The sequence below is a fragment of the Apteryx rowi genome, unplaced genomic scaffold (genome assembly GCF_003343035.1).
Source record: "Apteryx rowi isolate R43461 unplaced genomic scaffold, aptRow1 scaffold_842, whole genome shotgun sequence".
NCBI classification, from domain to species: domain Eukaryota; kingdom Metazoa; phylum Chordata; class Aves; order Apterygiformes; family Apterygidae; genus Apteryx; species Apteryx rowi.
The window spans coordinates 64076-88327 of NW_020451141.1; the positions used below are offsets into that span (position 1 = coordinate 64076).

The 24252-nt window shown below is 40.3% G+C and overlaps 1 long non-coding RNA gene across 13 annotated transcripts in view; it reads left to right on the forward strand.

The window, feature by feature from the left end:
* LOC112977546 overlaps positions 1 to 24252 on the forward strand; it is a 90786-nt gene that overhangs the window by 48826 nt on the left and 17708 nt on the right. For 9 of the 13 annotated variants that reach the window (XR_003257539.1, XR_003257543.1, XR_003257542.1 and 6 more), the window contains 4 exons: positions 15594 to 15722; positions 20489 to 20562; positions 20689 to 20813; positions 21160 to 22262. This is a non-coding gene — a long non-coding RNA (uncharacterized LOC112977546). The remainder of the gene's footprint in view (positions 1 to 15593; positions 15723 to 20488; positions 20563 to 20688; positions 20814 to 21159; positions 22263 to 24252) is intronic. The other 4 variants (XR_003257548.1, XR_003257550.1, XR_003257540.1 and 1 more) reach the window with 3 other exon arrangements.

Consider the following 24252-nt stretch of genomic DNA (forward strand, 5'->3'; position numbering starts at 1 on the left):
GTGTCTGGGAAATGAGTTTGTGTGTCTCAGCCTTCTTCTACAGGCCAAAATATTTGGGAAGAAACGCTAGGTCCTAATGCAGTGGTTTTTTGCTCTTTTCARTCTAGGGACTTTTAGTCTAAGACAAAGCAATCCTGTAATCCTGCCTCCTTAGCTTTATGTAAAAGTAAGAATGAAAACCAAGCCAGAGCAAAGACTACTGCTAAGGATAATAGTAGCAGCTACATGGTCTTGGTATTAATCTGTGTTTTGAATAGCTACTAGTGAATATGTGACCTTTAAATGTAACAGAATGGGGAAACTAGATTTTGTTTTGTTTAGCCTGATGCAACAATTTCAATGTTACGCATTGCAAGAACACTTGCAATCCACCATTGAGAAACATAATATCATGGATAAGGCACTGGACTGGGATTTTATTCTAGGCATAGTCATATACTTTCTACATTAATCTGGCCAAAAAAAAATACTCAGTCCCCTTTCCCAGAGTTTTCTTATCTCTGAAATGAGAATGATAATCCCATAGTACCAGTCTGTGGCAAATACAAGTATTAACAATATTTACTAAACAGTTTCAGATTAAATTTTTCTCTTGTCCAGTTACTTCAGAAAACAGCTATCAAGGGAACTTGACTACAGCAAATGAAAGCTGTTACATTAGAGGTCTAATATGAATTGGCTGCCACATGCTAGAGTGTTGAATGTCCCAGGATAAGAAATTAAAAGAATCTGTTTAAGTTCTTGAACAACTGAATGCTGAAAGTATCATATGACCAAGGACACCTGTTACTGACTTCATAATCACTGTTTCTGCAGCAGTCATAAAAATGATGCATCTTAGATATGTTCCTCATTAATTTTGTCCATTAAATAAGAGGAGAAGTGAGGCTAAAATGAGAGCATTTTATTATTAGAGCTAGGTTTTGATTTCTGAATACCCTTTTGATTTGTTCTGCAGCAAACATTTTATGGATTACTTTCTTGTTCATCATTTCATGAGTAGCAAACCATTCTGCAAATTATCACAGAAGAAATTAACATATACGAGAGGATGAAGCAAAAAATAAAACAGTGAGATAAACTGGACAAAATAAATACAAGGCAGCTTTGTATGCCTTTAACTTTTTCTGTAACGCCATGGGTTAAAAAAGCAATCTGCACTTCTTCATATGAATTAGGATAAGACAGTGAATTCCAGAAGCTTGCCTGATGCCTCTTCTTTGCTCAGAAAAATAAAAGGGTGTCTTTCCTTTTTTGTTCTTGTTTTGATATCCTTACAGCTCTTTCTTGTGCATCACATACAGAATCTGCAGTAGTGCTTATTTGCAAGAAAAGTGCTGCATGTGTGTACACGATGCTCTGATTGTGAAAGACTTGCCTTCCTTCCCCTTTCTAGAGATCCCAAAGGCCACATTTGTCATATAGTCACTTTGCTATGACTGTGTAATTAAATGTAAAGCACTTTGGGATGTTCAGCTGTATAAAGTATTGCTATTGAAATGCAAGCTGTTTTTCTGCAGACAAACACAAAAGGGAAAAACAAATAAACAGCTACAAAAAAAAAAAGAAAAGGTTTCTAGGGATAAAAATGTGGACACTGGTAGATAAATAAAACATTAGAAAGAAAGGAAAATACTTCCGGAAAACAAATCAATAGGATAAAAAAAAAAAAGATTTATTTGAGAAAGTTGACAGGCTTGCAGAAATTTCTAGCTTACAAGCTATTTACAGAGAGAAAACATGATGAATCAAGACACAATCATCAAAGTAAAAAACCTAGGTATTAAAATGTTAACTCTAACTTGCAGAGAGAGCCCAGATCTTTTCCTCTGTGGCATAAATTTTCACGGGCAGTAGAAGCTTCCAATTATAGAGTTTCTTCTGTATTTTACATCCTTGGAGATAATGGTTGTCCTGTTGTGAAATGAGTGCAGGATTTTGTCCCCCCCAATTTATGACTACTGTACAATATATCAGGAACCGTAATTATTTATAAAAACAAAACCGAAAAATTAAGGCTGAACAAACTCAGTGGTGGATAGTTCTATTTGTTCACTGCAAAATGAAGCTTTTGCCACAGTGAAACAATGGCAGGTATCCAAAATTCAGGTGAATGCCCTGACCACAAGATTGTAGAAGCATAGGTGTAATCATATATTTTTTCTCTCTGTTGGTTTACGTCCGATAAGACAGACGAGGGAGCTGCATGGAGGTTTCCCCTTCCGGAAGAGCACCCCAGCCATGCTCTGTTAAGTAAGCAGCTGAGGAACAAATACCACCACATCCTACCCCTCCTTGCCTTTTTCTGAAAGGGTGCTAGTGTCTAAAACCAGGGACATTTACCTGTTTCTTGTTCCCTTCAAGCTGTTTTAGGAGGTCAGTGCTCCACCTACTTGTAACCATCCTCTGCAGAGGTCACCATCCCCTCAAGATCTGCTGAGTGAGCTGCTCACATGATCATTCCCTCATCCAACTCTGTCAAAATGAGCCAGGTTAGCACGGACCTATCATTTAAACTGTGAAGGCTATCCTGGCTCATTTTGGTGGCAATGGGTGAGGGAATGACCACAGAGCAACTTGGGTCGCAGTCTGGAGGGACCTGGAGGGAACTGTAACCTTCAATGGTTAGCAGTGACAAGTGAGTTGCAGAGCAGCCTTTGAAGCAGCCTGGAGGCTCACATCGTCTTCTGACTTCAGTTGTGCTGAGTTCTGCATTTTTTCATTGCTTTCGTTCGAAGTATCTGGAAAATAAGTGGAACTTTAACAAACTGTTTTGGTTTGCAATTCTGGCAATCAATACACTGAGACGTGATGTACTATACACATTTCTTAGCTTACCTCATAACCAAAACAACAAATTATCAATACATGTGCTCTGTTTACAGTCTCCTAGGTCTGTGTCAGCCTTCAATGACCACTCGTCAGCATATTTCACTCTCTGAAGGTCCCAGCTTGCTTTTGCTTTGGTAGCTTGCTCATAATGAACTAAGTTCACTACTCTTTGTTATCTCCCAGTGGGTCCATGCTTAATTGAACCTAATGGATTGATGATTGTTCTCTCTACAAAATGTTAATTCTTCTTGGGTTTGGATTATAACGTGTTGGAGCCACATTATAATGTATTGGAGCCAAAAACAGAATTGGGGATTGCCTTTCAATGTTCTAGTTATCTTCTGCACGTTTAGTTATTTCTGATAAAATGTCTCAAATGTGTCAATAATAATGTCAATTCAGCTAGTCTTAGAATTATGATTTCCTGAAAACTACATCTTCTCACTGGTTTACAGACTATATAGCATCATGTGCTTCCACTTCAGAGGACTTTGGAGCGGGGGGTTGGACAACCTTTAATACATTGCTTAAACTTGCTAAAGTTGTGCTTAAGAGAATCTCCTGGAATTTTGTAGTTAGCTCCATGTGCACAACCATCAAACATCCATGACAGCTTGAGTAATGCTACGCACTGTCATTTTCTTAGAGGGTATCTGAAATTGTTTCAATTAAGCCTGGCAAATTCCAGATGTTGGCTTTGTGTTTCTCTTTGTTTGGAAAAATAATCCAGTGTATCTGATTTCCTGAAACATGTAGCTATAACCTAGTAAGAAAACATATCTTTACTGGTTGCTTTGCTTATGCCCTAAACTGAAATGTAGTGGGAAGATGGCAAAAGGCATCAGCTGAGTTAAAATTAAGGAGAAGGAAAGAAGCACACTTGCACCATTGAAATCTGGAAGGTAGCTGTTATGGTAGCTTTATTGTTCATATGTTTCTAATAACCTTCTCATTTCACCTTATTGTGAATAAGGGGAAAAGATGTGCTGCCATAAATACTGGTGCATGGTCTAAGCTGCAGCTTCCATTATTACCTCCATTACTACAATGGATATTCACTGCTGGAATTACTAACATTCTTATAAGAAAGATAAGACTAAAATGACTCTACCTGTCATTCACTGAGGTGTGAATTGACAATCAAATGATTGATCAATTTTTCTGTGCTTCAATAGCTTCTTTCAAGCCTCACATCCTGAGTTACTGTATAAAAAGCTAGAGTTACAGCTAAGTTTTCTAAGGGATAGGTAAAGCAAATTAGGCAATTAGACCTAATCTTAGATTTAAAAATTGAAAATCCATCAGTGTCTCTGTCTTGCAAAGAAAATACATTTCCAAATCTGAAAGGAAAAATATCCTTACAAAAGAAAACTCCTGTAGTCCCAACAATCTGTCTGTGAATGGCTTTCATGAATTTCTAATCCATTTTTCTTTTGTTCATTTTTTCAAAAAACTTTGGACCCTAGAAGCTTTTAAGAAGGAGGAGTTTTGAAAGTGGAGCAATAGAAAGTGCTAAATATTTTATTAGTGATTTATGAAAACATGCTTTTACTTTATTTCTTTAACAGAAAAAATTCATAACAGTTACCAAAATGATGAGGATTAATGTATGAAAATGTGTTGCATGGCAGCTTCTGAGTAATGGATTTATAAACAGTTCCTTTTTTTGTTATTATTTATGTCAAAGTGGATTACAAGAAGACTAGCAAAATTATTGTAGTCAGATCAAACAGAATAGACAGGTCATGAGTTTTCATGTAACCCCTGCTGAACTCTGACCGAGGTCACCCAGTCTGCCCTCTCTAGTAGTTCCCTCTCTAACAGGAACACTGTGATGCTTTTGTCCAAAGGCTCACTTTCTTGGTTTGAAGCAAAGTGTAAAGCACGTGAACCTCTGAACAGTTTAGTTTAGGAAAAATATTGCTTGATTTAAGCTCAGCTCCATCCAAAAATCTATCTTTCAGTCTCTGTTTAGTCCTTTTTTGCAGCTGTTAGTGAATGTGTGCCTTTCCTAGTGTACACGTAGTGATTCACTTGTAAATACGAATGCAACCAGAATTGAAAGTTCTATGCAACCAGTCAGAACTAAGAAACAATAAAGAGCTTCAGAGGGGGGGAAAAACAAAACAAAACAAAAAAAAACAAAGGTAGAGACAAAAGTGAGACAGAAACCATAAAAATAGGAAAGATGAGACAGACAAAGTCAGGGTAGCCATTTTGACAAGCTGACTGAAAGCCGCTGTGCTTTACACTGTGAGGGCTTCATCCAAGTTTCACTGGTGGCAGTAGAAAGTGCTTCAATGGGCTTTGATGCAAACCTAATTCAGCCAATTTATTGAATGATTGCTTTATTTCTGTGATATCCAGTCCTGTTGCTGGGCAGGGATGAGGAGGAAGGGGACGATAGGAGGGCAAAGGGAAGTTGACCACACAAATGTGGTGTTGGAGGCATTAGACTAGTATGCATGGATTGTTCAGCCTCCACAAAGAACCAAACTTATTCCCATGGAAACCAATGTTTGAGGATGAATAAGTAGCCTGGCTCTCAGCAGCTCCCTTTCCTTTTCTCTGTTCTTCTCTCTTGGGATGTTTTGTTGTTGTTTTTGGTAAAGGGAAAGAAAGAGGCTCTTCACCTCCAAGCAGCTTGAGAAAAGACTGGCAACATTCACTCCACTAATAAGTTGGCAATTAATACAAAGAGGAATGTCCTGGATTTCTTAAAGAGAAGTATTTTTCAACAGGAGCTAGTCAAGATGTTGATGAGGTTTTGTTTCTCTTTTTTGTTGCTTAAACGGGATGTACACTTTCTGGAAAAGGGGGACRCTAAACTGGTGTTGTAAGTCTGCCCTCACGTGTTGGATTTTAACTCTTCAAGAGAGGAAATATCAGTGAATTCGGTGGAATCCACTGGATGCCACTGCCATCACCCAGATACAGCCCTTCAGGTCTGCTCTTTTTTTTTTTTCTTTCTTTTTGAGTTTTATGTGCTGATGTGCACATAGCAATGGGTTGCATATGCAGGGAATACACAGAGGCATGCACCATCCATTTGATATAGCAGATATGGGTTATTATCATTCCTGCCCTAAGCAGATAATGAATTCAAAGGTGGTCTTACAAAGGTGTTGCTGATAGTATCAGTGTTATAATGTGTTGCAATGATTCACTGACATAAAAAGAGACAGCCAAAGGTAAGCTGAAGAATAGGAAAATTAACAACTAACTTTCAATAAGTGAGGAAAATACTCTCAGTCTCAGTGATTTGAAAGACATCTTTTGCATTTTGTTTCTTGTAAGGAGCATTTCAGGCCCCAGTTCAGTATTTGAGAAGAATAGGAAGAGCGTTGTATGGGGAATTTCCAGTGTAAATCAGCATGGGACTGTGTTTAGACGGGACACAAGTAGTTCTGCAAGCACTGAAACTAATGAAGCCAGGTTTCTCGCAGGCTCACATCCCATGACTGATTGACTTTGGTGCCTATGGAAGTGTAAGCGCTCATTCCACTTTTGGTGCTGTCAGGATCTGTAGAAGACCTTTTCCATGTGGATTTGATACCTAAATGGTGATCTCATGCTGCAACCTTTCCCTTAATAGGGAATAAATCTTGCTTTCTCTCCCTTTCCCTTCTCCAGACATCTGTTTTCATGAAACTTGCAGGAACGTAATTGTCTTTGAGAGCTCTGTCCCTCTATTCCACTTGGCTGAAATCAGCCAGTAGGCTCAAAATTATTAGGGAAACCAGCCAGACAAAATGATTGCCTAAGCCTCATTTCCTTAGGAAACTAGGCTAAAAAGTTAATATTAGTAACAACTCCTGAATTGGAGCTACTGCTGGGGGAATGCAGTGTGCCACTCCAAGCTGTTTATGCAGAAGCACAGTCTTATGTATCACTCCCATTGTGCTTTTTTTCTGTAAACTTTCTCCTAGGTCCTACTAGCAAACAAGCACTCCTCCAGCTGCTGTATGGTTGAGTGGTCATAGCAATGCAGTGAGCAGGAGGCAATCAGAGCCCCTTTGGCTCTTGGCTTGACTTTCTAAGCTTGCCTGCTGGTGTTTTTGGATGTGGACCCCTGTTCACTAGAAAGTGATAGAGACCACACATCCATTTAATCTGGAGCTGGCCACTGCTTGGCCTTCTAAACATTTCTGACCTGTACTCAGATCAGCAGTTTACAGTGGAGTTTGTATCCTGCTACTGAGTARTTGGTTTTCACGGCAAAATGTTTTTCAAAAAATCTTAAAAAAATTATACATGTTCTTCTTCACCTGAATGTGTGAGTGTTAATTTGGTTTAACCTGTCTGCAGGCCTTAAATTGTTCATATGAATTTAATTTTTTTAAGTTTCCTTTCTAGACAATGATTTATGGTCTTATGCTGTGCAGTATGAGAAACGTATTTTGGCTGTAATGGGTGGAAACCTGGATCTCCCCTGCTGCTCAGGGTCTGCCTTTTTATCTGCACTGTGTGGTTCACAGTATATTTCCTCCCTCTCCTCCTTCCCCTTTTCCTCTTTCTTAGAACGATGGTTAAGAAACTGCATTTATCTTTGCAGAAAACTGAAATTCTCAGCTCTGTTCCAAAAGAAAAAAAAAAAGGAAAGAAAACACATTTCACAGCAGACTCTTCCTTCTTCATCACATATGGTCAGTGATAGTCACCTTGCTGAGATCTGTTCAGCTGCCAGTGTGTTTTAAGAAGTTATGTACTAAAAAAGACATATGGCCAAAGACTCTTGGGTTGCAATTTTTGCTGTGTGAATATGAAGCAGAGCAGTGGCATTGTAACCACTTTCCAGTATGAGCTTATCTTCAGTATTTTGTTTTCTTCTGAAGCATTGACCTTTCTATTATCAGCCCCTCTGAAGGGAAGGAGTACAACCATGTCTTGTCTGTATCATCTTGTTTATGGTTTATATGTGGCTCAAAGTTCTGTCAGAAACTTCGTTGTCATTTTACTGCCTGGTTTTACATTCTGCCTGTGATGTACTAATTATTGGGGTGTGACAGAGCACTTATTTCCTATCATAAACCAGGGGCTGTTATCCAGGAATGAAATTTTGTTTGAGTCATGGAAGGATGTAACAATCTGAAATATTCTCCAAGGGCCATATTCTGATCCTGTTGACACTGATGGAAATATTACTTTTGTTTTCACTGTGAGAGCCACATAATGAAAGACAATGGAATTACAATGCCTGCTTCTATTATTTTTTAAAGAAACATTTCCCCACAGTACTGTGAATGCTGGAAAATAAGGCTGTTGTATACCTCAGCTGAGTATGTTGTGCAGCAGCACTATCATAGGATATTTAGTACACTAGAGAGCCACAGTCTTTGTGGATGTGAATCACATAGTTCCTTTCACATCAGGGGCAGTGTACTGTTTTGGGGAAATCTCGCTCTTGGTCTCAAGCTGCCATTTCCTTCCCCTTTTAGAGTTGAAAAAACAAAAGCCTGCAGTTTTAATCCATTCCTAGTAAGGGGAGGATGGGAGAAAAGAAGGAAAGAAAATGTTTTGGAGACTGTGGAGTAGTTTCTGAGTTCCCTACTAGCAGCACACAGTTAATGCATATGACTTAAAAGAAATACACTTGCCCTCAGTCGCCACTTGCCTGCGGCAGTAGAGATAATGAAGTACTTCTACTTACACCATCGCAAGCCCTCACTTGAATATCAGAAGCACAAGTAGAAACCAGATTCTCACCTAGAGCAAAGGCAAAGTGACTGCAGCCTCCAGCCCAGCTAAGGCTCCTAAATGTGCTGGCGTGAGCGGGCACCGTCATGTGTTTATGCATAGTGTTAGAGCCTTACGTCGCTGTCAGTATCAGTGTTTTGTACGTTCACATGCTCTTTCTCCTCCTTCATGGAAGAGATGACAAAACTTAAGGGCAAGTAAAAGGGTCAGTCCATTTAGCCAAACTCTGGTAGATTAGACAGCCCACAGTGTACAGAATATGTGCTCTATTGTATTACAGATATTTCTGTTTATAAGAACAAAATTCAGCCCTGAGCACATTCACGTGATTAAAATGAAGCCAGAATGTCCCACCATGTCTTTATAACACTGGAATGCAAATTTTGATATGCAGTTCCAAGTCTGCTACTTTTCTTACTGATATTCCCCCCTTTACCCTCCTTTTGAAAAAAAAAGTGATTGTTTTTTATTTCTATTGTGAGTGTCTCTTCCTGATCTTTTACAGACCAAACAATTTGTAAGCAAATAGATGGTTCTTCTGTTCTACAGATCCCATAATTTATTGGCTTCTTGCACCTGTCAGGTGCCACATTTCCTCCCAGTGGGAATATATCCCCATTCATGCAATCCCTCTTCCTTCATAACTAGAGAAAGACATAAAGTTACAGGTGTCAGTTAAGCCGTGGCTGCTTCTTTGATCTTTCCTAGTCATTTTTTATTGGAATGTTTCTTCCTATGTGTTTTTCCTCTGTAACTTGGCTTCCAAATAGAGTGACATTTGTTTTGTTTTTAATAAGCCTGGAGCCCCAATTCTGCTTGTGCACCAGTGAAAAATGGAAGTGATTCTCCTGATCTCAGCAGAGCACATTGGGCTAAACCTCATCTACACAAAAAGTGTTGGGCTCACTGTTGTCTTGGGCAGAAATGAGATCCCAGCTTGTGAAAAACCCTTAGATATGTTGTTCAAATCCACCCCTAGCTGAGAAAGCACTCAAGTGCTTTCCTGAATCAGCAATATAGGGAACATTCACATATTAAGAGAACAATTTCATGATAAAAAATCAATCATATTAAGGCGAAAAAAATCCTTACTTATTTTCTATGGAAGTGATAGATCCTGTGTCAAGACTGTGTATCTTTGTAACTAATGTGCTGAAGCTGAAACAGGAGATAAGAGCACAAAGCACAAATTATTGGGGAGGCCATTTCCTAGTGCTGTTCAAGAGGTTGGACATAGTCTCTGCTGGATCTCTCTGCAGCACCAAAATGGAAAGAGATGGGCTTATCTCTGAGCCTTCCAGCCCAGACATTCAGGCATCCATTTATTACTTTAACAGTAATAACGCCTGAATCATAAAAAGCACATTTTAAAACTAATACTGTTTACCAAGGCAGGCATTGTGCAGCTTGAGCTGGGAACCTCACCTGACCAGTTTCATTCATGATTCTGATCTTTCTGCCTCCGGTCCTTCTGTCCTTGCAACAAGATGCTGCTGCTTGTGTAAAATGGCAGGAGACTGTGTGTGTTTCTGACAGATAAATCATTACCTGAGAGATTTTTAAAAATCCTGAACACATTTCTACACATACACCTTTTTTTTATTTTTTTTTCTTGGTAATGCTTTCCCTTTCCTTTCATTTCCAAGCTTTCATTTTGGGGCAGAGTCCAGATCATTTGTTTTAGGCTTTCTTTTGATGCAGTTAATGATGCGTTTTACCACTTGCTCTGTTGAAAATACCACTGGACAAAACTCCAGACCCTGCACAGCCCCTCTGCCCTCTCCCCCGCTCCCCTGTCCCCTCGATCCTCTGCCAGCCTGTGTCTTTCAGTCAGAGCAAGGTGAACAAACACACTCCTGCAGCTTCAGCGCTACCTCGCAATGACACCTGCTGGTGGCATTATGGGACACCGTCCCACCGGGGGCCCCAACAGCCACCAGGACCCCTCACAGCTCCTCTGGCATTTCCACTGTTTCCTTGCTATGCCTACAGAAGGCTCAAAAGATAAGCTTTTTTTATTATTTATTTTTTTAACCCTCCGTGAAATGAATTGCTATCTCCTTTCAGCTGATGTGATAGAATTTAGATAATTTCAAACTAATTTGTTCTGCTGCAATTCCCTATAGCTTAACACCCCTATAGCAAGTGAGGCAGCTGGGTGACACAATCCAAAGATTTTTGGTAGTGTATGTTTTTTCATCTCAGCCTATTGCACCATTGTTTTTAAAACATTTGTAGTGGTATCACTTTGGAAGCAAATGTTTTAAAACGTAAGGAATATCTGTGAGCTTTCTGCTATGCTTCTTCAATCCTCGATCCTCCAAACACTTGAGAATTCAAATTATTCAGCTAGGCTTAATGAGGCTGACTCAGAGTAAAGTTGTGTGCATAAAAGTCAAGGATCGGGGCCTTGATGTGCTGCATTTTTAGGTGGTTATGAGTTTTTAAATATTTGTTATTGAACAATTTAAAGGAGAATTTGGGCTATATCTTTTCAGCAATGCTTGTTACCACAGGAGCTCTTTGGGTGGTTGCAGGACCTGGAAGCTTGTTTTGCAGAAGCACTGTGATCTGCCTGTGCAACCTGAGGGCTAGGTGTCAACTCTGGCTAGCACATACATCTGCTAGCTCTGGGTAGGTTCATGCTGCTAACCACTAAGACCTTAGATCAGTCACTTCCCCCTTGCCTCCATTTTTCAGTCAATAGAATGGAGAAAATTGCACTGGATATGTAAAATGACAAATAAATATGAAGCATTACCATGGGCTGTACTGTGATCCCTAACATAAAACACAAAAATGGGTAAGAAAATTTGACTAGAGTAAGAACCTGTCCATTTTCACATCCCMGCTTGTTTGTTTGTTCTCTTTTTTCTTCAGTTGCCTTTGAACCTTCTCTTTTCTGGTTCTGAAGAGTAGGAGCAGGATTATATACTGGTGATCTTAGTGGCTGCAGGCAGGGAGACTGTTGGAGGGACTGAGGAGCTTGTGCTGGCCATCTGAAGAGGGGCTCTGGTATGGTTCTGGGGGGGAATTGGTTCAGATAAACTAGAAAAAATGCAGATGAGCGTGGTGACGCTTCAGTGCTGATCTGAACCAAACCTCTAGGGATTTCTCACAATTAATCTTTAAGCCTCTCCAGGGCTTTATCCTGACCTTGTTCCTACTCCCAGTCATACATACAGTGAGGAAAATTTCTGTTGAGTCACCCGTTGGAAATGTTCAGAGGAAAACTCACCTTTTTCCTAGATGCTTTTTGCTGTGCTAAAGCAGTCACTGGACAAGGCCAGTGTAGCATGCAGAAGTTTGCTTAACCCAGATGGAGAGTGAGATTCTCTTCTGTCATCTAGCAAGCGTACAAAGGTGCAACTCTTCATTTCAGAGGAGCTGCTCTTTTGTATACTGAGAGAAAGACCCTAGGGTCTTTACTGTAAGAATAGAGGAGCAGACACCTTTTTTTTCCTAAGTGATTTTTATTCTGATTTTGCTCAGACTGCCAGATACACTTCTATATGTTTGTTCTTGTAATGTTAAGGTGGTAAAAGATTCTTGTCAGAAAATCCTGACTCCAGGAAATAAAAACTTTTTTGCTTTTTTCTCACTTTAATGAAGTAAAATTTACGTTATGCTCAAATCCCTCCAGTAAAATTGAGTGTTTATCCTCCACAGCATGGAGGTTTTTAAGCTGTATTGTAATATTTATACTATAATTATGAAAAATAAATAAACCTGGAACTGGTTTTAGAATATTTTGTTTCACAGTAAAGTTATGAGATTATTGAATTTTCATTGCCATTCCTGTTGAAGTAAAATTGAAAAATCTCAGAATTTCTCACAAAATAGAACTTCCTAGTTTTAATTAGTTTTGTTAGAATGATGACCTCCCCCGCTCTCAGTACAGGATTCTGGAAAGAAAGGTCCACTTGTTTCTTAACAGTATGTTGGGGAAGAATGGAAAGTAGAAGGACATGAGAGAGAGGAGTGTTTGCTGGCGATTTGAAACAAAAAAAGGAATCTCAATTCCACTTTGATCTATAAGACACTTTCTGACGTGAGAGAGCTGCTGTCTCTGGAGCCTTCTACATACCTCTTGAAATCCCAAGACCCCTTCTTTTTTTAACCTGTATTGTATCTCCATTGCCCTTGAGATCCTATATTACAGCTACTTCCCTTGGAAGGGTTTGATAAGAATATCTCTTTTGGACCATGTCAGTGCCAGAGAATTGCTGTCAAGCATCAACAGGCGCTGTCCCTCCTGCCCCAGGGCTTTAAAGATGCTATTCTAAAATTAAAATGTTTGGTGTAGATAAGATAGGTAGGGTTGCAATGAGGTTAAGAGTTGCTGGCAGTTTCTAACTAGATACTTTTTAGAAGTTGATCAGGTTTCTTGCTGTTATTTTCCTTTTTAGAGAGATAAATATAGACAGACCAAGTAGAGAAAAAGTCAGGAACAGGAAGCTTTTGAAAAATATTTTGCAGTTATTCTGATTGCATTGTTTAAGTCAACTCACACCATTTGATTATGCTGGCATTGTCTGCAATGTAATGCGACATGGAATATGTGATGTAACAAGATATGCCCGCCAAAACCCAGTGTGCTTTGTTTTAGTCAGAATGTATTAATTCACTTCCTGAATAATTGACCCAAAGAGATTCTGTGAAACAGTACTAAATTATTCACTGGATTTCCAAACTAGCAGACAGTGTCCTTTAAATATTTAAGAATAATGTCAAATAATTTTCCACACCAAAAATATTCTTTTTTTGTGTTTGTTTAGGTTCCTTGGCTCTTCTTTGTGGATAGGGAGAAAARGATAATTAAATAAAAGCCACTATGCCCTTCAGAGATTCCCATGCACCGTCTCTGCCCTCCCACCTACAAATACCCCCAAGCATTCCCAGAAAGAGAAGCAAATGCTCCTCCAGTTTAGCTGCCAGACCCAGCTGGATTCCATATTATTAGCGCTTTTTCTCGCCTTACTCTGTGTTTTAAAACAAAACCCAAACTCTCCACACACACACATATATATTTATATATATATTTACCACATAACTTCTGCCTTGGCAATAAGTTTCTCAAGACAGGGTGCAGCATCGCAGGCTGCACAGCCAAGGCTGTTAAGTGCCCCGCTATTCTCTCCCCTCAGGCCTTACAGTGCCTCTCTAGGTGTGCATTATGAGATAACAACCTTACCGGATCAATTTTGGTGTGGAAAATAGGTTTCCTTAAAAAAGGGACACCAGCGCAGCAGCATTAAAGTTCTACCAATTACAGTGTCTGACACCTTTCCCCTTGAAGGTTGCATGCTGAACGAGTGCAGGGTATATTTCTGGCTTGTTTAAAAAGGATGAGGACAAGCATCCGATAGCTTACCTTAATTATTCCATTTCCTCCTCCCTATATACATTTCCAAAATCTAATTATAGTGTTTGTGGYCCCTGCGATCAGCTGGTACCCAGAGATTAATATAAAGCCATGGGTAGAACAGCTACCTCCTTTCATGCTTTACACAACATTGCAAATATATTCCAGCAGTCTTTTGATGCTAATATTTAGATACATTTATCATTGTGTTAGCATATTCAGTGAGCAATATTTACGCTTTATAAGCTCTTCCAGGACCAACTGCTCCTATTACTCCTATTCAGTCCATTCAATTTTCCACCTGAAATACCACATTTGTCTAGTCAGGGTTTGACATCTATTTTCAGGGGGCTTTGCTTTTAATAACAAGTTTTATTTAATTGTATGTTCTGCTTCTCCCAAAGAATACGCTAGGCAATCTGTTACGTATTGTCAGTCAACTGAGATGCACTTGGCTGCACTCTCATGTTTATTATCTTGGCCCTGATAAGGGAACATTTTTGTGTGTGTGCATCTGTGTGTGTTGAGGTGCAATTGTTTATCTGTTCTTCTGCAGCTTTATTTAGACCGRAATTTGCGGCAATGTCCTCACAAGTGCAGGAATGTGGTCCAGGGGTGTGCTGTGCACACATTTGGTGGGCGACGAGCAGGGCTCCTCGCTAGGTTTGCTATTCCAAGCCACATGTATTGTCACGCTGGGTTCTTTTTTTAAACAACCAGTCTCCAGACTGATTATGTGCTCTTTATTTGTGAAAGTAAATAAATATAGTAATGATTCTCTTGCGTCTGCCCCCCCTTAAAGGCATTTAGAACTGGCTTTATGCAATAGCAAGCCCTATGACTCTGCTCAGCCATAATTTAGTAAGAGGAAACAAAGTCCAAGCTTTGAAGAAAAAAACATAGGAAATTCTCCTTCTTCATTTTCATTATATAGCCCTCCAATAAGTTGATAATAATAATAATAATAATAATAATAATAATTGTTATTATTATTATCAACTTATTGGAGGGCAAAGAATATCAGCACTAGTGATAAACTTTGTAACTCCCTCAAGGGCTAGAGCTCCAGACATATGTAGGTTGCCCAGCTTTTAATGCTATACAGTTGTCACAAACATCATCAAATTCAATGTTTTGGCATTTTGGAACAGCAAGAGCAAACCAAGAATTGAGCAAAGAATGAACTGGTTCATCAGTTTGCCTGATAATTGGCATCCCACAGGCTCCACTGTAACAGTACCAAGTCACTGCACAAGTAAATTCACTCCCAGAGTGAGAACTTCTGCAACAATTCTTTCTGCACTGAACTTGCTTCATTTTCTGATACTTCCTGTGTGCTGAACCACCAGGGTTTGTTCCTGGTTGCAGTGTGGGAAGAGCATGTCCCAGTCCCAAGTCAGCAGTCAGTGCATGCAACAGAGCTGATGGACAGAGCTGGTTAGGAAATAAATTGCTGTTTCATGAGAAATTCTGCAGTTGCAGAAGATTTTTCTGTTGTTAAATAGAACAGAAACAGAAACAGACAAACAAAACCATAGAAATTTCCAAGAAAAAAATGGGGTCATACTGAAGGTTTTGGTTTGACAGAATCAAAACCTTTGATTCTAATTTTGACTCCCTAAAGATTCTATATGTATATGTATATAAAAGAATGAAAAGTCATAATATTGAAACAGAAAATCTAAATCTTCTATTTCAGAAAGGCCAAGGTTCAACGCTCTGATCTTCCCTGAATCATTAATTTCTCTGTACTTCAGGTTGCATTTCTTGCAGCCTTCTTTCTTTCTTGCCTACCAACATTTCACGTGGTTCAAGCCAAGGCTTTGCCGTAAGTATACTGATTGTACCATACCTGGTGGTCAGAGCTGCACAGAACTACAGCAACGATTATGATCTTTCAAGAGCGATTTTCCTGGGGAATCTTGACCACTGCAGAGGTTCAAACAGGCAGGAGAGAAGGGGATGGCAGCGTCCTGGAAAACTGCCCCTGAAGTGGACCTTCCTGCAAGAGCATGCCCAGGACATCTGCTGGTGGAGGCTCTTCCAGCCCCAGTGGGAAGGAGAAAAGGAAGAGCAGGGCTGGGGAAGGTCACTGCATGGATCTGCTTACCGTCCCCTCAGATGGAGGATCACAGGGTGCCACGCAGGCACCCTGCTCCTCCGACAGATGGGAAAAAGAATTTTGTCCTCTTTAGCACTGAGGGAAGGCCCCAGGGCTAACGGACCAACGCCTCATACCTTGCTGTGGTGTGGATCTTGCAAGTGTAATCCTCAGGCTGTATACTGGATACAGAGAGGCTGAATGATTTCCCCCGGTTATGCAGCTAATGGGCATTAGAATTGGGATTAAAACCTGGTCGACTTCCAGTCTACAGTGACAAAACCCACACTCTTCCCAGTACTGGCTATGAAGCAGTACCTATGGTTTGGTGCTTTATAGGTGCCATTAATTCCACACACAGACATTTACTGTATCACCTGCATAAAACCAGTGAAACAAATGAAATGAGTTTGGGGGCTGTGTCTGCCAAGCCAGTGTGATGCTGACATACTATTGGCTGGGTTACAGCTCTGCAAACCAACTTTTTCAGAGGAAAGGCTGACAAAGCTTTGCAGAAAAGAACCTTAGACCTTCAGCACAGCACACTAGCAGGTGGCTCAGTTATATGCCTGGGTGTGCTCTGTGTGCACTGGGGTGCTAACATGAATGTGAAGCAAACATCTTTTGAATGACTTGATGCCAGAGGGGGCATGTATGGCATCCTGAGACAGCCTCAGTGAGACATCTGACTGATTAGATATTGAGGGCAGGTGCTGAGGTACCAAAGTCATGCCACATTCTGTTTTCCTCCTGCAGCTGGGCCCTGATAAAATAGCAGTTCGTAAGACCACCAATCAGATAAGGTGGCAATTTTCGACAGGCTCAAATTATTGTTGCCGCAAAGGAGGTCCAGATAAGATCAATCAGACACTGGAATGATTTAGCCATTCCCGATTTTTTTTCCCTTTTTTCTTTCTGAAGACACTTTACACAGCCTGCCTTTTGAATATGAATGCAGGGAGCTCTTGTGGAATCTCATACTCTCTCAGAGCAAAATACGAGTGTTGATTTATGGGATGGATTATGGAGAAACAGTAATTCTTTGCTGTTTATGATGTTTTGTCGGAAGGTGCAGTACCCTCCAGTCAGAGCAGCATGATTTCAACTAGGTTTTTACAAAAAGAGCTAGAGAACGGGGGTGGTAGTGAATAGGGCAGCTCCTGTAACACAGCAGTTAATAAGACACAAGCACATAAATCATGTGACAGGTATTGAGTCTAACAGGGCAAGGCAGTAGTTTTTAAAAATAGCCAGTTAAGTTACTACCTGGTAGAAAAAGGCTGACTGAATGCCACTATTTGCAATTAGGGCTATTTTTTACCCTTTTTTTCTTGTTTGAAAGTTTTTAAATGCATTATGGGAACTGTAAGAAAACAAAAGGGACACACAGCACAGGACTTGAACAGCAGGCTGTGCCATCCCTTTCCTCTTGATCTACCATGGCCCGATCTGTTCTTCAGGCATTTACACAGGACTGTGTTGTGGTCTCTCTCCTGCGTGACCCCATGTGCTGGATGCAGTTAAATTCCTGAGGGTCATGACACAAGAGAGAGACCCTGGTGCTGTGGTACAGCTGGGCTGTATTCCTCCTATTGGGCTTGGTGATCAAAGAAGTCTTGATTCTCCACTGCAGCCTGGAGATGCGACTCCCCTCTTTCATGTGACTCCACAGGCAGCTTTATCATAATACACTCTACTATACACCTACATCTCTTTTATCATCACCCCACCTATTAGAAGCAGCAAAGTCAAAGGGGAAGAAGAGTTGGGGTAATCATGATTCATGCCTACAGATGAGCCCATACCTTCTTGGTGTCCTTAATTTAAAGGAACACCAAACACTTTAATCCTGAAGTTACCAGTGTTCTAGCACAACTTACATTTTATTGCTAAAAACTGTTTATTAACAGAAGCACCATAAAACAGAGCAATAGAACATTCCCAAATGAATCATTCCCACAATTTTGTAGACTTCCTGCATATGCATGTGCCCTTCATTTTGAGCCATTGTCAAGCACTGTTTGCCACAACAGGACAACATCAAAGTAGTCAGATTAGCCATATATGAGTAGGTGAATTCTGGTCTTGGTTCATTTATGACATGCAAAAATTTCCAGGACCACATCTTTTGGCCATTGCCATATCATGAAGTAGGCCTTTAAAGTGGGATATGAGCAGATGTTACCATTGAAACAGAATCATAAGAATTGCTTTCCCAGAGGACATCAAAAGCCCATCTAGCTCATTAATCGGTCCCTGACAGTGATCAAGGCCTGATGTTTCAAGGGAAAATAAAAAATAATTGTAATAAACAGAAACAAAAATGCACCTAACTACAATTGGCTCCTATGGGAAAAAAAATCTTCTTGACTCTGGGCTAATCATCAGCAAATGCAAAGCAACAAAAGGTGAACAGCATAATTATGTGGGTCTGCTGCTGTGAATCATAAAATGGAGTTTCATGATCAATGCTGTCAGTGACTATAGTACAATGTCAATAAGTACAGCTTCAAGGGGAATGGCTGTTTTCACAATATTCAGTCCATATATCTGGGAGCAGGTCATACAGGTAAGACACCTGGCTTGCTTGAGAATCACCACTTTCAGGAGAATGTGTGGTCTGGGCTGAAGAGCTGCCTTTAATTCCAGTGGGTACAATTACTGGTGCAAATCAGTGTAGTTTTTCCTGAGACAATGTTTATGAGCATTGCTCTACTGGAAACAAGGAAACCACAGTGATTTGCAGCAACTGAAGAACTGACCCACAGGTGGTTACTGGCTGCAGATTGCATTTGGAGGGTCTTTGCGTCTGGTTTTACAGGCTCAAGAAGATATTTGAGAGTAATAGAGAGTGCTGAATAATAGCTGCATGAATTTCATGGTTCTGATCAGATGAGTTCTTTTCTTTGTTTTTCTTTTCTTTTCTTGTTTTTTTTTTCTTTTTACACATTTGTTGTGCTAAAGAGATGAACTGAGACTAGGAAAGATGTGTGTAGGAAATAATTTCCCTAGCAAGTTCTGGTATATTTTTCTGATAAATAATTTTAAAATTATTTTATGTTCTCCCAGCTGTTGCCTCTCTGCAATTTCTCTTCACATCATAGAATTGGAATATACTACAGGTTACAGGCTAACAGAGGGGGATGCCTAAGGTAGTTTTAACCGAATGGTAGTTTGAAATAGCACTACTGCAGATAGATTTCTTTTGGTATCCAAGCCAGTTTAAAGCAGCTGGCTATCTCTACCTGACGCTGCTATCTGGCATGTATATATACACTTCCAATTCTTAGTCAATTAATAGAAAGTATTGACAAATGCTCTCACACTTTAATATTTGTTTCTCAGTAAAAAATCCTTTCCTAAGTGCATTATGGTGTAATTTCACTTGTAGCTGACAAAATCCAAATATAACTCATTCATTCATCTTTGCCGCCCACCTCTTTTTCGGCAGAGCTCTACGGGCAAATCCAGTTCTCAAGAAAGCTATGGCTGGCTGTTACTGCTGGCCTTGCCACCTTGTTTCTGACCAAAGAGAAATCTTGGTCTCATTGAATTCACTGACAAAACTTTCTTTGATTTTTCATGGGGCAAACATATTTATTACAGCAAATACCCAGAGAGTACCCAGAGAGAATGGGATAGCCTGTTTCCTCTTCCAAAAATGACTGGACTTCACAGCCAGACTATCACTTTGAGCACTGGTGCTAAAGAAATGACCTCTCTATCATATTCTCTCTGTTGCATAGCATGGCTCTTTTGTGTTGTTCTGAGCAGATGATATAATTATCAAAATTAAAAGAGGTTTCGTTTTGTTCCTTTTTTTCCATATTTGATGTCTGGTTTATATTTGCTTTTGGGAGATTTTTTTTTTTAACAGAATACAGAAAAACATGAAAGCACAAAGTAGTCTTATAACTGCCGGTGCACAAATAACTTATGAAGGGTTTAAGCCCACCTAGCTCCCACTCAGATTGGCTCCATCTCACCTAAAAACCCCATCCGCAGTCCAGCTCACTGACTTCCCAGGAGTTTTTTGCCCTGTGGACACTTGCACTTCTTAGATAATTCCCTACTTAGCCTGAATGTGTTCTGATTACTTAATTTTAGTTGTATATACTTTGTCAGAAGCAGCAGTTCTGGTGAAGCAGGAGCTTTTCTCTGCCCAGAGCTCTGGTGAAATTCAAGCGAAGCTGGATAGGCAGCCAAACTCCACCTAATTCCTTTGGAGGAGTCTCAAAAGTTTCCTGAGCAATCGTGCTGTGACACCACGTAGGAAGGCAAAGTACTACCACTTTGGGAATGATGAATGAACATAACAGTTCCTACTTGTCCAGTCTGTTCTCAGTGGTAGAGGTATATTTGTGGCTTAAACTTCAGAAACACCTAGAGTCCTATATGGTCAATAGAGACAGGAGGGGTGATCACAATGTTATTATACAGATAGATCATCTTCTGGAGATCTGAAAAGATATCTACTTCCTTCCATTTGTTAGAAATTGCAGGAATCATCTTGGATCAGAATCCTAAAATCTTACTGAGGCAGCACCTAAATGGGGCACTGCTGAAGGTAAGTAGACTAGATTCCACTCTTGGTTAGGAGGCTAACAAAAGGCCTATAATGAAAAAAAAAAGGAAAAAAGGAAAAAGGAAATCTTTCAGGAACAAAAAACACTTTCCCTCTTCTCATTTGCAGCTCTTTGAAAGTCAGACTTTCTTCTGGTAATTGCTATGCAAACATTTTTGATGTCTGTGAAGAAACATCTGGACACTTACTGTGGCATCTGGACATAAATATTAAAAGATCGACTAAAACTTGATGTGAGTTAGCCATGTAGATAGCCATAAAAACCACAATGACAAAACCTCATTCTTGGCCTTTTGCTGCAAAAGTGGATGCTTCCTCCCTTGTTTTCAGTATGTTTATGAATTGACACTTAAAAAATTAATTCATTCAGTCTTGACTAATGGTGGGATTTTCTTTCATTTTGACCATTTTTAATGAAACTGGAAATTCTCTGGCCTGACTGAACAGGTAGAAAATGTCCCTTACTCCCTCTCCAAGTCCCCTGCCAAATTTTTGGTGTTCTACAACATGAAAGTTTTGATTCTCATTGTGAAATGTGTGTTTGCTCTCTCCTCTCTTCTCTTCCCTTCCTGGACACAGCCTGGACTCCCACTGAATCCGAACTGTATGAATACACTGCCATGGTCCATGGGCTGAGCTACCTAGGAATAATTACTGTGGGTGATTATTTCACTGTATTAAAAGAAGAATTGTTGTTTTTGTGTACTCACTGTAGCATTCCCACTGGGAAGATATACTGTGAGGAAAGAAAAATGGCTCTAAGATCCTCCCGGACAGGACTTCTGAAAGAAAACAGTACACATGCACACACATACGCACGCATCCCAGTTCTCACAATGTCAAAAAGCAAGCTAAAATGATAACTCAGTGACTATTTTTCATCTTATAATTTAGGGTCTAGTTTCATGACTTTTGAGCCCCTCAGGCTGGCAGTACTGCAAGTCTTTTTTTCAAAAGTGGCATGGACATGAAGACATCTAAATCCCACTAATTTTTAATGAGTCTGAGATGCAGATTATCAAAGATTTCTGAAGCTGACAGGAGTCAAGCATGTAAATGTGTTTGATATCCCAGATCTTATTACCTCAATTTTCTCTTTGTAAAAACAGGAATAGTAGCTTTTGCCCTCCAGAAGAGAATACTAGAGAGCCTGAGCAGTGAGTCTATCCTGCCTGAGCAGTGACACTCTCCTGAGATGGAGATCCTTTAAATTTTTCAAAGACAACTGGAAAAAGCATAAGTCAGTGGATGTGGATCAACTAAGCAATCCTGAATCTTCTGTGTGCCACCACTTGCTCTCATCTTATCTTTTTCCCACTCCTATTGCTTTCTTTCTGGTCTTTTGTCYGTGTTTGCCCTTTCACTGCAGGCTTCAGTGCTCTTTACGTCATTTACAGGAGCGGTCAGCTGCAAGTCATATATCCCACCACCAGAGCTAGGCTGCTTATGGAATGGATTTGGTTTTATAAAGCTATTTCTGTTTCTTTATGTTCTAAAGACATATGTAATATTTCATGAAGAAAAAAGAAATGTTCTAACTGATGGTTGCGCTCTGCTGTTGCTAACTCATTGAGAGATTTTTTCCTAGATTGGCCCAACTGTAAGGTGAACAAATTGCTCTAAAAGACTCTCAAGAATGGAAACTCACAGATGTTTATACTTGTTTTCTGCCCAAATATTTGGTAAGGACTCTATAATTTAAATAAAGGGCTCATTTTTCCCCAGTTTAATGTCTTTTTAACAGTGTGGGAGTTATAAACATTATAATAATTTTACCACTTTCATATTTAAAAATATGCCCTCTAAGCATTTACATTCAAGATTTGTTTTTCTTCAGATGTGTAAATAACGCTTAGCAATTTGCATCTCATACATAAATCTCTCTCCTGTTGAATGCAAATTAAAAAATAATAACAGTCCAGCCCCCAACCTCTTCAGTTTCCTTTTTTCCCAGTTCCTCATATTTATGGCAATTTATCTGGCTAATTCTTCCAAGGAGAATTTTGGGGTTTATGTGTGTTCAGAAAATAATCTTTTTTTGAAGTTTTCTTCCACTGAGTAATAAGAAGCCTAGAGCTGATTAATAGTATTTCCTTTTGCAGCCCTAATGAAAGTATTTCAGGTTTTATGCATCCCAGATGAACCCACTTTAAATAGTGTGTGTGTATATGTGTGCATGTTTGTTGCTCTTTCTTGGGATTTATCCAAAAGGAACTTAGTTTCTGGGTTCTTTGTAGAGCAATATTGGTGCTGGCTTAATCAATTTCAATTTACTCTTAAACCAGAAACGAGGCATTTATCAGGATGGGCCATGAAGGGCTAAATGGGCATTTCATGTTGCTGAGACTCTTGGTGAAATTTCAGGTCATTCACCCTGAAAGTTTTTGGAGCTCTGAATTTGCAAGAACCTCTTCTTTATCTTGCACTTATGCTGTCTGGTTACACCCTCAGGGTAGTTTTACTCTACAGATTTCCTGCACTGGTAGTTTCTGTGCCCACTGATCAGTATTGTGAATCTCAGCCTGCTAAAAATACCTCCTCTGGAAAGTCTTGCTGCCTTCATAAAAATGTGACCAAAATATGTCATTGAATCATCTTCCTCAGCTCAGACTGACTCTACTATTTATTTCTGTATAGTCCCTTCATCTACTGTCTCCCCGACTGCTTCACACACAGAGTCAATCCCGCCCAAGGAAGTTCTGCTGCTGTGTGGTGGCTGCCGCAGTGCTTGGCGGGCTTGGACGGTGTGCCGCTCGCGCTGAAAGCAGTGACCCCCGATTGCTGAAGTCATGTCTTCAGTTCTTGGGGCAGGTGTTGTTTTAGCGGTCAGATCAAAAAGCTCTCCTAAGCAATGGTGAGCATTTCCTCCTTTGCTGCCTGACCGCAGTGCTGCTAAATTTAAAGCAGCAAAGAAAAGCAGGGATGTGCTAGCAGGACAGTCCCAGCTGTTCATCCCGGGGAGGCGAGCGGCACTTTTATTTGGAGAGGGAATGCAGGAACTTCAGTTTCACTGCACAGGCTGGGGGAGTGCGGAGAGGAGAGTAAAACTTGTGCTAGCTTCCTTCTGCATTTTATAAAAAGTGTTTTCAAAGATTCATCCTCTTTTCCCCTCCCTGCAAGTTATATTTGGTTTTAAGCTCTCTTGGCYGCTGCACTGATAGCTCCTTACCATTTCCACTGCAATTAATCACAGCAGGCTTGATTATGCTTTTGTCTCTGATTGTGTGAATCAAGATCCTTCTGTCTAAAGTGAAGAGACCTCTGCTGTCCTGGCACCCTGCCACCTGCTCCATCCCTTCCAGTGCAACCAGGCACGGCCAGGCGAGCTCAGGGGCCGCTGCGCATGCTCTGATATCATGAGAAGGGGAGCAGGGGCGAAGGACTGGGCCCAGCACTGCGGCTGTGGTGTAAGGAGTTGCAAGGCAAACGAAACCACCACGTCAGCCCATCTGTCATCTGTTTGCATGCTGCTGCATGAGGGGGATGTTGGAGCAGCTGGGAGGGCTCTGCCCTGCTTGCTGTGGGGCAGAGTCTGCTTCAGCACGTACAGCATGGATAACAACCGCTTTTTCGAAAACCATCCAGGGTAGCGCTCATGCAAGATGAATTGACTAGAAAGAGTCATTTTAGATAGAAAACAAATGCTCACAATAATGAACTGGAAGTCCCAAG